The sequence below is a fragment of the Chiloscyllium plagiosum genome, unplaced genomic scaffold, assembly GCF_037043375.1.
Source record: "Chiloscyllium plagiosum isolate Xiang-an unplaced genomic scaffold, Cpla_swu_hap1 HiC_scaffold_7, whole genome shotgun sequence".
Classification (NCBI taxonomy): Eukaryota; Metazoa; Chordata; class Chondrichthyes; order Orectolobiformes; family Hemiscylliidae; genus Chiloscyllium; species Chiloscyllium plagiosum.
The window spans coordinates 99,919,590-99,934,158 of NW_028270145.1; positions in this window are offsets into that span (position 1 = coordinate 99,919,590).

The following is a 14,569-nucleotide window of genomic DNA, read 5'->3' on the forward strand; positions in this document are numbered from 1 at the left end:
AACATGCTTTTAAATTCTTCCAGCAAAGATGAACAACTTCACATTTCCCACGTTACTCTCTAATTGCCCATTCACTTAAACAATTTATATCCCTTGTATACTTCTTTTGATCTCTTCACAACTTAACTTTCTTACCAATGTTTACATCATTTGCAGAGTTAGCAACCATAAAAATGTAAATGGGTTGGTTAGTAAGTTTGTAGATGGTACAACGATCAGTGGAGTTGTGAATAGTGTAGAAGGTTGTCAAAGGATACTGCAGGATATAAATCAGTTGCAGATATGATGGGAAAAAAGGCAGATGGAGTTCAAACCGGACGAGTGTGAGGTATTGCACTTTGGAAGAGCAAATGTTAAGGCAAAGTATACACTTAATGGCAGGATTCTGAAAAGCATTGATGTACAGAGGGATCTTGGGGTTTAAGTCCATAGCTCCCCAAAAGTGGCCACTGAAGTGTTTAGGGTGGTAAAGAAGGCATTGACATGTTTGCCTTTATTGGTCAGGGAACTGGGTACACGAGTCAAGATGTCATCTTGCAGTTTTATAAGACTTTGGTTAGGCCATAGCTAGAGCATTGCATTCAATTCTGGTTGTCACATTACAAAAAGGATGTGGAGGCTTTAGAGAGGGTGTAGAAGAGGATTAGAGGGTATGAGCTATCAAGAAAGATGAGAAAAACTCAGGTTGTTTTCTCATGAGCGTTGGGGGCTGAGGGGGATACTTGATAGAAGTTTATAAAATTATAAGATGCATAGACAAGATTGATGGTCAGAATATTTTCCCCAGAGCTTATACGTCTAATACTAAGGAACATGCATTTTAAGTGAGGGCAGAAAGTTTAAAGGAGATGTGAGGGCAGGTTTTTACACAGAAATTGGTGGGAGTCTGGAATACACTGCTAGGAATGGTGGCAGAGGCAGATACAAAAAGGGCATTTAAAGGACTTTTAGATAACCACATGAATATGCGAGGAATGGATGGATATGGATGAGAAGCAGGCAGAAGGGATTAGTTTCATTTGGTGCCATGTTCAGCACAACATCATGGTCCGAAGGGCCTGTTCCTGTGCTTTACTGTTCTATGTTCTGATGTGATCCATTCAAGATTTCTGTTTCCTGTTGGTTAACCAATCTTCTATCTATACCAATATGCCACTTTTAAATCACAATCATTTTTCCACAATATCATTTGATGTGGCATCTTTTTAATTGCTTTCTTAAAATCCATTCACTGATTCTTCTTTGTCCACAACATGATGCTTCTACAAAGAACTCCAATAAATTGGTTATACGTGATTTCCCTGACACAAAACCACATTGAATCTCTGATTAAAATGAATTTTATGAAGTGCCCTGTGACAGACACAAGAGTAGAGCGGTGCTGGAAAAGCACAGCAGGTCAAGCAACATCTGAGGAGCTGGAAAAGCGACGTTACGGGCAAATCCCGTCATTCCACATGAAGAGCTTTTGCCCGAAACATCGATTTTCCTGCTCCTCAGATGCTGCTTGACCTGCTGTGCTTTTCCAGCGCCACTGTAATCTTGACTCTGGTCACTAGCATCTGCAGTCCTCACTTTCACCACAGAAACAAGAGTAGGCCATTCAGCCCTTTGAACTTATTCTGTCATTCAATATGATCATGGCTTGTGACCCAACTCTTCTCTCCCTTTCCACACATACTCATTGATCCCTTTAGTCCTAAGAACTATATCTATTCAAACAAAAATGGAAACTGCTGGAGAAACTCAGCAGGTCTGGTAGCATCTATGGGAAGAAAGCCAAGTTAATGTTTTAAGTCTGGTGACTCTGCATCACAATCTGTCAGAGTTTCTCCAGCAACTTCGGTTTTTGTTTCAGATTTTATCTTAACTGTATCTGACTACTTCTTTATAACATTTGATATTTTTGTCTCAACTGTTTTGTAGCAAAGAATGCCACAGGCTCACCACTCTCTGAGAGAAGAACGCTTTCCTCATATTAGCCCTAAATGACCAATATCATATCCTTTAGCTATCATATCCTTTAACTGTGTCCAGCATTCTCTTGAATATTTTTCTTTCCCAGCTGTACTAGCCCCAAAGTCCATGTGTGACAGTGTCTTCTGCAATCAGGGGACAATGTTGCTATTGGCGCTTGATGATAGATGAGAGGGAATGTTGACGGTGACCCTTGGTTCTATCGAGGGATTCCATCAGGAACATCCTTCCTGAATTCACCCTGTTGAGATCTGTTAGAATTTTTATAGGTTTCCATGAGATTTCCCTTCTTATTCTTTTAAACTTGAGTGAATAAAGCCCTAATCGACCAGTCGCTCTTCGTATGTCATTTCTTCCATTTCAGGAATCAGTTTTAGTAAACTTTCATTGCATTCCATCCATAACTAGAAGACCCTTCCTCAGGGAAGGATACTAAAAATGCAGACAGTACTCCAGTTGTGGTCTCACCAATATGACCTTGCAGCAAGACATCCCTGCTCTGTACTTGAATCCTGTCATAATCAAGGTCTTCTTTACTGGCTGGCTATGTTTGCATGTTTCCTTTCGGCAACTGATGTTCAACACCCTCTCGCTGACTGCACCGCTCCCCTTCCCAGCGTATCACCATTCAGATCATAATTTGCCTTCCTATTTTTAAACCAATTTATCCACATTATACTTCATTTGCCATGCCTTTAGCTGCTCACACATCTGTACATTTGCCTCTCTTAAATTTCTAGTCTACATGAAGATTATTGATAGAATTGATATAGTTATATGTTGATATAATGTATTGATCTTCCTTTTTTGGACAAGTCACTCACCCTTTCTTAAATTTTAGTCCTGTGTTTGTGTTTGTCCCTTACATTGCATTGTTAGTTCTTTCTCAGTTGGAAAGCAAACAAAAATCCTTATTCTTTCTCTCAATAAAACCTTGCAATTATCTCCTTAATTTTAGCTCACACAAGGTTTTAATTGAAGTGTTGTGTATCTGCATGCCAAAATGAATTAATAATCTTTATCATTGAAAACTATGAGGGGGAGAATTTAAAAAGAAGAGAACCATTTCACCTTTCCTCATGGTTGTAATAAAATAGAGCTATGGAATCCAGTATTGTCCCCACAGGCAAACAGCAAAGTAGTGGGAGGGATATATATTAGTATTTGAAAACCTGTTTAAAAAGAAGAGAAATTGCAGGAAGGTATTTATTTGTCTGTAATGTGAAAGTGCTAAGATGTCTACATCAGATGCTGATGTGAGCTGGATGAGATAACTTGCAAAAAAAAAGGTCATGATGTGGAGGCGCTGGTGTTGGAAAGTTAAAGATCACACAACACCAAGTTATAGTCCAACAAGTTTGAGTTCCATTTATTGTTGTCACATGTATTGAAATACAGTGAAAAACAACATATTTCATTGAATCTTAGTACATACAGGACATTAGTTAGGCCACTTTTCGAATATTGTGTGCAATTCGGTCTCCTTCCTATTGGAAGGATGTTGTGACAGTTGAGACGGTTCAGAAAAGATTTACGAGGACATTGCCAGGGTTGGAGGGTTTGACCTATAGGGAAAGGCTGAATAGGCTGGGGCTGTTTTCCCTGAAGCTTTGGAGGCTGAGGGGTGATATCAAGGTTATAAAATCATGAGGGGCATGGATAGGATAAGTAGACAAGGTCTTTTCCCTGGCTTGAGGGCATAGGTTTCAGGTGAGAGGGGAAAGATATAAAAGGGACCAAAGGGGCAACATTTTCACACAGAGGGTGGAGCATGTATGGAATGAGCTGCCTGAGGAAGTGGTGAAGACTGGTACAATTATAGCATTAAAAAGGCATCTGGATGAACAGGAAGGGTTTAGAGGGATATGGGCCAAGTGCTGGCAAATGGGACTAGATTAAGTTAGGAAATCTGGTTGGCATGGACGAGTTGGACTGAAGGGTTTGTTTCTGTGCTGTACAGACCTTAGATTAGATTAGATTACTTACAGTGTGGAAACAGGCCCTTCAGCCCAACAAGTTCACACCGACCCGCCAAAGCGCAACCCACCCAGACCCATTCCCCTACATTTATCCCTTCACCTAACACTACAGGCAATTTAACATGGCCAATTCATCTAACCTGCACATTTTTGGACTGTGGGAGGAAACTGGAGCACCCGGAGGAAACCCACGCAGACATGGGGAGAATGTGCAACTCCATACAGTCAGTCACCTGAGGTGGGAATTGAACCCAGGTCTCTGGCGCTGTGAGGCAGCAGTGCTAACCACTGTGCCACCGTGCCACCCATCTCTATGACTCTAAGACTCTGTGACATGTGACAACAATAAATCAAACAGGTATTGTCTTTGGAAAAATTAAAAGGGGTAGCTAGGCACTGAAAATTAGTTTCTGTCAGAAAGGTAGAAAGATACAAATTGCAAACTGGATGGCAAAATAGCTAGAGTTGGTGAGTTAGGATAACGAAACAGGTTGGGCAAATTCAGAGCAGCAAAGGACAGAACAGGAATTCCTCATTATAAGGGAGAGACAATTGCTGAAATGGAAGGGGAGAAGCAGGAAAGGAAACAAGCAAGAGGATTTCAGGGAAGGGAAAGAGAAATGTGTTTAAGCTGAAACAGATCGAGCTGAGATGGGAGAATTCCATTCATGATGGCTCTGGTGAGGGAACCACACTTAACATAGTCTTCAGGACCAAACATTTCTTGTTCACCCATTGATGTCTAAATTTGATGAAAAAGATATAGAGACATTTTTCATCTTTATTGAGTGGTTAACGCAGTTAATATGATTAGCCCAACAGTGGCTGCTAATGTTGTAGAATAGTCTGACCCTGAAAGCTTATGAGATTTACACCGTTTTGTCTGGGAGATGCCTCTGACTCTGAGGCAGAAAAATCAGTTACTTCAAGTGTGTACCAGTTAGTACCGGAGGCATACAAGTAAAAACTTCTATACTCATTGAAAATTGCCTTATTAAACATATATGGGAATTTTTGAGAGGATGTGTGGCTGAGGTTGATGATATGGATATAAGTTAGCTCGCTGAACTGGAAGGTTTGTTTTCAGACGTTTTGTCACCATGACTAGGTAACATCATCAGTGGTAGCCTCTAATGAAGCACTGGTGGTATGTCCCACCTCTCTATTTTTATCACCGGCACTTCACCGAAGGCTCTCACTGATGATGTTACCTCATCATGGTGGCGAAACATCTGGAAACAAACCTTCCAGCTCAGCGAGCTAACTTACATCCATATATAGAAATGGATTGGTTTAAGCAGATCACTTTCGACTATTGTACTTATATTCAAACTATTTACAAAGGATAACTCCTCACAAAGAGGTATACAATTCAGGTGCATATAAAGGAACAGAGATCTGCAGTGCCTAGCTGGCAGCAATTCTGGCTGACAACTATGAGGTAGCACAAATAACTATAAATTCAGACAGGCTGAAAATTTACATAGAGCAAAGAGAGATTAGAGTGAGGTATATACCTTTGCAACAAACTGGAGAGAAATGAGAAGCCAGGTACAGAAAATAGAGCTGTCCCCAATCATTAAAAGATGGGATCTGGATGGAAGACAGATGGGAAAGTGCTTTCACCACAGGAATCCAGGATACATAAAATTTTTGTTTGAAGATTTGAGTTCAGAAGTAGTGATATGCAAACACAGTTATACAGTGCCTTTGTGAGACCATTGCTTGCAGTTTTGGTCTCCCTACCTAAGAAAGGTTAGACTTCCCAAACAGAGAGTGCAGCGGAGGATCCCCATGCTGATACTGAGGATGGTAAGACTGTCCTATGAGGAAAGCTCCTCTGAGTGGTCCTGTAATCACTGGAGAGAGGAATGAGAGGATGTTCTGGTTGAAATGTGTGAAGCTTTAAAGAGGCTGGACAGACGAGGTGCAGAGAGAATGCTTCCTTTAGTTCATGAGTCTAAACTCAGAGGACGCAGATATGGGTAGAACGTTTAAGACTGGCATGAATTATAAATTGTTCACTTAAAGGATAGTGAACCTGTGGAATCTTCTATCGTAGAAGGCTGTGGAGGTCAAGTCACTGACTGCATTCAAGAAAGAGATAAAATGTATTTTTAGATATTAAAGTCATCAAGATTTATGGGAGAAAGCAGGAATATGGTATTGTGATAGAGGGTCAGCCATGACCATATTAAATTGCAGAACAGATTCAAAGGGCTGACTGGCTTATTCCTGCTCCTAGCTGCTGTGTTTCTGTGTGGATTCAGGTGTTTCACACTTACTGAGGCTGAAATATAGTTTTCTGTAGCATTAAAGGTACATAATGTCTGCTCAGGTATTGACCAGGATACCCATCAGAATTTAAACAGAGACAGAAAAAGTGCTGAAGAGAGTTGCCTATTGAAGTCAAGACTGATATGGAAAGACATAACAAGACAACAAGAGCATAGGAGATTGAAGGGTGATTCAATCGAGGTTTATAAAATCAAGAAGGGTATAGATAGTGTTAATGGGATATATCTTTTCCCGAGGGTGGGGGAATTGCAAGACACGGGGATATATTTTTAAGGTGAGAGGAGAAAGATTTAAAAAAAGACATGAGTAGCAAGTTTTTACACACACAAGAAGGGAATTACCTTCTTGAGGAAGTGGTGGATGTAGGCACAGTTACAATGTCTAAAAGACACTTAGATAAGTACATGAACAGGAATGGTTTGGAGGGATATGGGCCAGGAGCAGACAAGTGGGACTAGTTTAATTTGGGGTTATGTTCGACATGGACTGGTTGGACCAAAGGATCCGTTTCTGTTCTGTATGACTCTATGACCAATAGGAACAAACTGTAAAATGTAACCCATTAAAAAACTCCCCTTCAATTTATTGCTTGTATAAATTTCAGTGTTTCAGTTCTTCTCTTTCTTTGCCATAGGGAGGTTCACAGACATTGCAGCGCATTGCTAATCTACACAACAATTTCATGATCTGACAGAGCGGTTGAGGACAAGCTTCCACTTTAATGAGATTGGTGGCAAAGTGGCACAAATCACCCAACCACATTTGATCATTTATAACTCATGCAGTCTCTCTTCATTGATTAGCTGGACAATTCACACATGCGTGACATTTCTGTCTTCTCCCTTTCCAATTTTATTTTTTAAAATGTTATATTATCGACAAGATGCACTGCAGAAATTCACCAAAGATCCTTAGACGACACCTTCCAAAGCCACAACCACCACAATCCAGAAGGACAAGGGCAGCAGAAACATGGGATCACCACCGTTTTCAAGTTCCTTTCCAAGTCATTCATCATCCTGACTTAGAAATATATCACTGTTCCTTCACTGTTGCTTGGTCAAAATCCTGGAATTTCCTCCCTAAGAGCATGGTTGGGCAACCTACAGCACATGGACTGCAGTGATTCATGAAGTCAGCTCATCACCAACTTCTCAAGGGCACTAGGAATGGGCAATAAATGCTGGCCCAGCCAGTGGCGCCCACATCCCATAAATGCTCAAATGAAATTTATAAATAACTGTAAATACTTTACAAATAGCTCCTCAGAACTAAATAAATACTTGTAGAGTAACATCTTGCCATCATTATTGATTTATAGACATTATGCAACACACTGTTCATTTGGTTGGTGGCATCCTCAGTTCTTGGTTTGCGATAATATTATGAACAGAATGTTAACTTTGGGGGATCAGTTTGGTTCTCTGAACCATTTCCTTCTATATTAGAATATTAGAAGTTCTCATTTTTCATAAATCTCATTCATCTAAGTACTGTCTGCTGATGGTCCACCACCAAGTCCATTAACTCTGTCAAAAAAAAGGACAACATTTTCTCCTGCTGTATTTTCTGCCATTACAGCATTCCAAAACTCCACTCACAATTTTAATTCCATTAGCTGTTGATGCTAAGAAAGTCATATTGGGCCGATTTGCCAGGAGGCTCATTGATTCTTTTCTTATGTTGCTGTTAGTACTAGTGTAAGGAGCACTCTCAGCAGAGCACGTGGTCCTGGATAAAAGTAACTTTTAACACAAATCACCTTACATAGCCACAGAACCCTAGAGCTGGCATCAGAACACCATCTGATCACAAATGTTGAATTAGAAATAGATTATTATCAGCTGAATGCATTCTTTAATTTGCAATTTTAAATGATTTCCCCAAATTTCCAATTGGGGCAGGATCTTATTCAAAGCATCTTCATGTTTTAAAGGAACTATTTGTTACTTCCCCCTTCCAAAATCTCTCCCTCCCCATTATCAACCATACTCCCACTTCCCTCTTGTACATTCCTAGCACAGATCACCAATTACTGATAACTGGTGGACAGTCAATCTGCTTATGTTAGCTTTAAAATTGAGCAGGTTGCAATAAATGGCAGCATACAGTGAATGCAGTAAAAAGAAAGAGCATTTCCTGCCATGTTTGTTACTTTTTGCATTGCGCTATTTTACGCTTAATGTAAGAACTAGGAGCAGGCAATTCAGCACTTCAAACCTGCTCTACCATTTAATATGATCATGATTGATCTCATCTTGGCCTCAACTCCACTTTTTTGCCTACTTTCCATTAGCGTTCAACCCATTATTAATTAAAAATCTGTCTATATCGTCCTTGCATTTGTTTTCTCATTTTGTCTATTTTAGTTACAAAATATAGCTGTAATCTTTCAAACATCTGCATAACATTAATATATGTGCAAATGTCCATTCATCGTTTCAGTCAAGTCATATTTTATTCTGTTGTGGCATTCAAATGCAAGGCAATTAATTACATCCACTACAAATTAAAATTTAATGTTGACAGAAGCAAGTCCATTTGCACAATTTAAATTTGAACAGTAGCAACGATTGTTTGCTATCATCATTTGTTCTCAAATGTGCTGAAGGGTGAAGAGCATGAATTAGCAATTACTTGTTTCTAATTCTTTCTTAATAGGTTTCACACAAAACCATTAGCTCATTACAACTGGAAAACAATTCAATGAAAAAATTATTTCTTCGAACAGATGGTGTTAACTGCAAGAAATGAGGATTAGGACATTAAATTTCACAATTGTCTTGTAAAGTAAAAAGAGTGCAAACCATAAAAAATAATTTATAAAAGTCGCGTTGTTCCTGATCAATCAGGACACCAGGAGTAACTTTGTGTCAATTAAGAGATGTGTGAAATGTCTCAAACACAATACAATGGGTCCTTGAGGTGCAATGATAGTGTCCCTACCTCTGGATCAACTAGGAGAAAGTGAGGACTGCAGATGCTGGAGATCAGAGCTGAAAAATGTGTTGCTGGAAAAGCGCAGCAGGTCAGGCAGCATCCAAGGAGCAGGAGAATCGACGTTTCGGACATTCCTGAAGAAGGGCTTATGCCCGAAACGTTGATTCTCCTGCTCCTTGGATGCTGCCTGACCTGCTGTGCTTTTCCAGCAACACATTTTTCAGCTACCTCTGGATCAGGCAGCCTAGGCTTTATTGATCTGTTCCAGCGATGCTTAATAGCAACTAAACAAACCAGTGTGGTCTTGATCTAGATGCGATTGGTCAGCATCCTGATGTTTATGTGCGTGCATCACAGAAATGTCTAACCAGCTGCTGGAATTGTAACCGATGAGGTTTTCACATTCCATGATGGTCTGCACCCTCTCCTGAACTGGGTGCTTTTTAGCATCTCTCACAGCGGACGTCTGTCACGGACAAGGCCAGTTTTCTCCTCCCTAAGTCGTCAATCTCCTCCTCAGAAAACAATTCCTATTCCTTCAGTTCATCAGCTCCCAGCATGTCACCTTAGTTTCAGTACCTGTTTCAATGGCATGCCAGGGTGATGCAGCACACTGTATTGCAGACTCTACTGCAGCCCCTCCACATCATTCTGCCCAGCAAAGATTGGTCTACATAGCAAACCAATTTTCAGAAGCTGTAACATCTGCTCCATCACAGCCCTGGTCAAGGCGTTGATGACATTGTAGCTGGACTCCATGTCAGTTATGGTGCACAATGGTGTCATGGTCCAGTGGCGGTTCTTTGTCCCTTAATAATCAGCATCATAAGGCACCTTGGACCTCAAACAGGCCTTACGCGAGAATGCACCTGGATGTAGGAGTTGTGACAGATGCCAGTGAGCAGGCACGCACCTCCAGGAAGTGGTAATGGTGATCACAGATCACCTGAACATTAATGATTGGAACCCCTTCCTGCTGAGGAGGTCTGCAGTTTTGTGATGTGGCCCTCCCTGTGCCATATATATTTTTATTTTGAGTTCATTTTTGGGATGAGAGTGCCACCAGCTGGGCATTTATTGCCCAACCCAAATTGCCCAGAGGACACTTAAGAGCCAACCACGTTGTGGTGGTTCTGGAGTCATATGTATGCCAGATAAGGAGGGTGATTTCTTTTCCAATAGGACATTAGTGAACCAGATTTTTTTTAATGATAATCAATAGTAGATTCAGATTCATCATTAGGTTTTTACTTCTACATTTATATTGAATTTAAATTCCACCATCTGCCATGGCAGGATTCGAACCGTAGTCCCCAGAACATTGCTGGAAAAGCGCAGCAGGTCAGGCAGCATCCAAGGAACAGGAGAATCGATGTTTCGGGCATAAGTTCTTCTACAGAATTCCTGAAGAAGGGCTTATCCCTGAAACGTCGATTCTCCTGTTCCTTGGATGCTGCCTGACCTGCTGCACTTTTCCAGCAATACATTTTTCAGCTCTGATCTCCAGCATCTGCAGACCTCACTTTTCCCTGAATGTTGCCTGGGTCTCTGGATCAACAATTTAGCAATAATACCACCAGGTCTTTGTCTCCCCATCACATACAAGATATATACAACACCCTACACTTGGAAGATGTCAACTATGCTCCGGGAATCGACTGCCTGGATTACAGTACTCACCTCATCATGGGGAACCAAACAAACCGGTGTGGTCTTGATCTAGATGCGATTAGTCAGCATCCTGATGCTTATGTGCGTGCATAACTGAGAAATCCCATGCAAGTCACCGTCGCTTGCTGGAATGAGTTGGTTCAAAGTGGCTGTCACCTTCATAGGCTCCAGGAAAGGTGGTCTCCCACTTGTGTAGCTTCATGTGTCTCTCCAACTTTGAACATTCCAATTCAATGAGCCATACGAGACCTGTGTTGCACTGCACCTTGCTCATCCACAAGAAACCAAGTGGGGGCAAAGATCTGTTGTGTCTTCAGTGGGTCTCAAGCATCCTGAGCAATCCTACAATTGTAACTTTTCCCTTAGAGGAGGTCAGTCCTGGTAAGAGACCAACCCTGGTCTTCAGGAGGGAGATAGTGACAGCAACCCATATCCCACCAGTATTTGGGCACAGGATTCTCAGTGAAAATGACCTACATTGGGAGCGCAAGGAACAAAATAGGATTTTAGATCTCAATAGAATCATCACTGTAATGTCCGATGGATGAGGGGTGAGTACAGTTCTCCATACAGTGAGAAGTGCCACCCTTTAATTATGAGTTCTTCAGCTGCAGCATCAAAATGTGCAGTAATGTGATGAAAATGCCATGCTGGTTTAGTGACCAACAGATGAAACCAAAAGTGAGTGCCACTTTTTATTTCAAAAATATATTTGATTCATAAAAAGTCTTTAGTCTTTGTATACATACACAACCACAAAAGCAGTTTAAGGGAGTGCCTACTTTGCTTCAAACCCTTTCCCATCCCGGATCCTCTCAGTCACCTTCTCACTGTGTCAGTACAGACCATTGCTACACTTTAACGGACAGATAATGAGGCACTGGTCTGCACCTCCTCCCTTTTGAAAATTGCACAAAAAATAGTTCATCTTTGGCTGACATTGGCCCCTTCTTAAGGCGTTGCTGTTGACTTCACCAGCATTGAGGTGCTGATATTGAATTTTAAAGCAACAACAGCATGATGAAAATCACCTTCGATCAGCATCTGCCCCACCTCAGCATCTCCACTCTGCATGCAAAGCAAATGGCCAATGAAATGATTGCAAATTAAATGGAGCTGGAGTTTGCAATTGGCTTGCTTGATGTATTTGCTCCTTCAATGTCCCAGTGTCCAGTAAACATGGATCTGAAACTGACATTGGGCTGTACTTCCTGGATGTGGTCTGAGCCAATTTCAAGAGAATGGCAAGTGATAGCAGGGAATGCAGCTTGATGTGGACACTTTTGGCATCATACTTCATGTTATCACCAGATCCCCTCACTGAGCCCCCATGTACTACATTTTGGCGAGATAAATCAGGGTAGAACGTGTACACTTAATGGTAAGGTCCTGGGGAGTGTTGTTGAACAAAGACTTGGAGTGCAGAATATGAATTCTTTGAATGGGGCTGTTAATCTGGTCCAATCAGGGAGCCAATCGTCACTGTGGCCCGGATGTACGGGAAGGCCGTTTTTTTCCTGAAGAACGAGCATGCGGTCCACCTGGCCGTGGAGAGGGGGCTCACTGTGGGCGGGACACATTTGCCCGTCGACCCTCTGGAGGTTATAGCCCAGCGGGTCGTGATCTCCAACGTCCCGCCCTTCATTGCCAGCGAGCTCCTTCTCCCCCACCTCATCACCCTGGGGGAGATCCGGTCGGGGGTCCAACCGCTCCTGCTCGGTCTTAAGGACCCCGCCCTCCGACACGTATACTCCTTCTGACGCCAGGTGTTCATTTGCCTGGCCCGGGAGGAGGTCACCGAGGGCTCTTTAACCCTCCTCCACGAGGGCGCAGCCTACCGCGCCTTCTGGACAGCGGACAGTGCCACCTGTGCCGCGAGGTGGGGCACATTAGAAAAAACTGCCCCACCCAGAAGGCTGCCCAGCCCACGCCAACGGCTGATGGTGGTGCCGCCGCACCCACTCCCCCTCCCCCTCCCCCTCCCTCGAAATAAACACCACAAGCCCGGCACCGGAGGCTAAGCCGGAGGCTTCCAATGCTCCAGCCTCTGGCAGAGAAGGGGGTGAGCGTCTGGCTGGCCAGAAGGCGCTAAAGAAGACGCGACGCGTCAGGCCCACCTACAGGGAGACCATCCTATCCCCTTCCCCAACACCTAGCCCACGACCTGCTCCGTCCCGGCACGACAATGCCCCTGCGGCCGTGCCAGCTTTGCCCCGGCAAGGGAACCCTGACCCCCAAACCCATACCTAATCCTGGCCCCACTGACCCCACATCCACCCCCCACCCCAATAGAGAAACCCCTGGGGCTTCAAAGCCTGCCCTGGGTGCTCCTGGGCCTGAGCCCCGCCCCACCAGCCACACCCTGGCACTAACCTGGGGGGATCCACCGCTGCCCCACCTCCTGCAGCGACCATGTCTCTGGACCCCGGAGAGGGAACTGGGCCCCTACACAGCCCTGCACACCCCTGCACACCATCACCTGATAAACCAGGGGTGGGGCAGGAAGTGACACTGCTGACCCTCCCCACTCTGGCCACGCCCCCTGTCTTCCCCCAGCCAATCGTATTCCGGGAAAGGCTGGGGGGGGGACCTCGAGCCCCATGACCACCAAGGTGGGCGGGGAGGGAAGGCCCATAAATTCTCCCCCCTCTATCTGGGGAAGAGGTGCTAGCCCTTGGAGGGGAGAGACATTCCAGTAGCGCGCCGGTGGTGCCTCTCGACTGTCCCGCACCGCGGGCCGACCTGCCCAAACCCCCAGGGGCTACAGCAGGGCCTCCTGCTGCCTCAACTCCTCCAGCCCCTGGGGAGGACTTTAATAACCACACGGGCCGTGGTGTGGGTGACGACGGAGGACCCTCTGCTGGGTCGTCGAGCGGCGGCGGAGGGGAGGAAGGTGTTATCCTCGCTCCTCCCTCCCAGACTGTTTTTCCTGGCCCTGGCCCTGGGTGAGGACCTTTTCCCTGAGGAGCTGGGCGTCCCGATGTCAGGAGAGGAGCGGGGCCCCGGGCCTCTGCTGCCCGACGACCCAAACTCGGGGTGTTCCGGGAAGGGTGCGCTGAGGAAGGTGCTGCTGGTGACCCTGGGGATGGGGTCGCTGGGGGTTTGAGGTCAGTTGGCGGTGCCGGACCAGCCCCCATCCTCTTGGTGAGGGAGGGGTCGGTGACCGAAGGCGACCTCCCGGAGGAGGGTTCGGGATTGGTGATGGACACCGGGGATGACGCGGACTCTGTCTGCAGCGACATTTGAGTCCTGGGTGCCCCCCACCGATCTCCCCCTCATCATCCCCCTCGAGGAGCTCCAGGAATTTGTCGAGGAAACTCGGAGTCGCTGGGATAGAGCTCAACTGGCGTTCGACCGCTGGAGCTCCTTTGAAAGAGTTTACTGGTCGGCCCTCGCTGCCCGCCAGGCGCCTGGGCTCGATGTCAATGAGCGAAAGCGAGTCAGGAACTTCCTGGGAGCACTCCTGGTGAGGGCGAGGGACTTCAGTGCCCCTCCCTCGTCCTCCCTGTAAATATATACACGGGTTTGTTAATTGTACTGGTGGTGGTTGCACAACGCTTCCGACATGGAGACAACTATAGCCAGCCTCAACATCAACGGCAGCAGGGAGTCGCAGCGCAGATTCCAGACCCTCTCGGTCCTTCGGGACGGGAGGTATGCGGTGTGCTTCCTGCAAGAAACCCACACTACCCCGGGAGACGAAG